General features: G+C 42.5%; 1 non-coding gene across 1 annotated transcript; it reads right to left on the minus strand.

Annotated features, from left to right (window-relative positions):
* Positions 1 to 762: 762 nt before the first annotated feature.
* Positions 763 to 866, minus strand: LOC112740091 (small nucleolar RNA R71). Its single transcript, XR_003171025.1, has one exon. It is a non-coding gene; the product is annotated as a small nucleolar RNA R71 (small nucleolar RNA).
* Between the last annotated feature and the right edge of the window lie 1121 nt (positions 867 to 1987).

Raw genomic sequence — 1987 nt, forward strand, 5'->3', positions numbered from 1 at the left:
CTTGTTGAATTTTAATTTCTGCACTCTGTTACATGCTTTCTTTCTTTATGCCTTTAAATTCAAGCAACTAACTCACTGACTCACTAACTGTTTGAATTAATTCCTCAATTGCTCTAACCATACTCTTCCATTAACCAAGAGTATTTCACTTGTTTGTTGCCTGTGCTGTGTTCTTGTATGACAGGTAGGAGAGGAGAGACATCGACTCCTCCATATACCGAACCAGAGAGGACCCTTCATAGACTTAGAAGGGAAGCAAGAGGGAAGAGAGTACTGGGAGAAGAAGAATCTGAAGGAGAATCTGAGGACAATTTTGAGGAAGCTCTAGATCTCAACATGGATAGAGAAGTTCACAACCATGAGAGAGCCGATGGAAACAATGCCATTCCTGAGAGGAGGGTTCTTAGTTCATACATAAACCCAACCTCTGGGAATTGTGGTAGCAGCATTCAGAAACCACCCATTCAGGCCAACAATTTTGAGCTCAAACCACAGCTAATATCACTTGTGGAGAATCATTGTTCATTTGGTGGAAGTGCTAATGAAGACCCAAACCAACATCTCACAAAATTCCTGAGAATTTGTGACACTATGAAGTCCAATGGAGTCCAGGAAGATGCCTATAAACTGCTTTTGTTCCCATTTTCACTTAGGGACAAAGCAGCTAAGTGGCTGGAATCATTCCCAAGGGGGAGTCTAACAACATGGGATGAGGTGAAAAGCAAGTTTCTGGCACGTTTCTACCCCCCATAAAAGGTCAATAGGCTTCGATCTGAGGTTCAAACTTTTAGACAACAAGATGGTGAAACTCTCTACGAGGCATGGGAGAGGTTCAAGGATTTGACAAGGAAATGCCCACCAGACATGTTCCATGACTGGGTGCAATTGCATATTTTCTATGATGGACTCTCTTATGAATCAAGGAAGGCTGTAGACCATTCATCAGGAGGTTCATTGAACAGGAAAAAGACTGTGGAAGAAGCCATTGAAGTGATTGAGACAGTGGCTGAGAATGAGTACTACTATGCATCAGAGAGGCACAACACTAAGGGAGTCATGGAGCTGAACCATGTTGATACAATTCTAGCCCAAAACAAGGTGTTTGCCAAGCAACTAGCAGAGCTTACCAGACAATTAGAAACAAAGCAAGTGGCTGCAATACACACACAAGATCAAGAGGAAGTAAGCATTGAAGGAGGTGATTGGGAAGAGGCCAACTATGTGGGAAACCAACAAAGGCAATCATATGATCCAAATTCCAACACTTACAACCCAGGATGGAAAAATCACCCAAACTTTGGGTGGGGGAACCAACAAACCCAACCACAAAACCACAAACCTTACAACCACAACCAACATAACAATTCCACATACCAAAACTCCAACCAAAGATCATACCAAGCCACACAAAACACTTACTCTCAACCACCATATCATGGCCAAAATAATCAACCTACCCAACCTAATCCGAACCAACAATTTCAAGATCAATTAAACCGGATAGAAGGAATGATGGCAACCATGAGTCAAGACATAATTGAATTGAAAAGCTTCAGGGATGATGTGAGAACTACCTTAAGAAACCATGGTGAAAAACTCAAGAGGATGGAGTCTCAAGTAGGAGAGCTATCTCAACAGGCCCCCAAATCAACTGCAGTGTTCCCTAGTGACACAGAAAAGAATCCTAAAGGGGAACAAAAGAGAGTGAGATGGGAAGAATGCAAGGCCATCACCATATTGAAGGAAGTCTCAGAAGAAGAAGGAATCAGGCCCTCAGAGCAGGAGCCAGAAACCTTGAAGGAAGGTGTGGAAGAAGCTAAGCAGGAAAGTGAAACTAAGCAAGCCAAGGAACTGCAAAAAGGCACGATGGAAACATACCAACCAAAAGCACCATTTCCTCAGAGGTTAGGAGGAGGTGAAAAAGGGAAAACCTATTCAAGGTTTTTAGAGACATTTAAGTCTCTCCATATCAATATTCCCTTTCTTG

This window comes from Arachis hypogaea, chromosome 13 (assembly GCF_003086295.3).
Source record: "Arachis hypogaea cultivar Tifrunner chromosome 13, arahy.Tifrunner.gnm2.J5K5, whole genome shotgun sequence".
NCBI classification, from domain to species: Eukaryota; Viridiplantae; Streptophyta; class Magnoliopsida; order Fabales; family Fabaceae; genus Arachis; species Arachis hypogaea.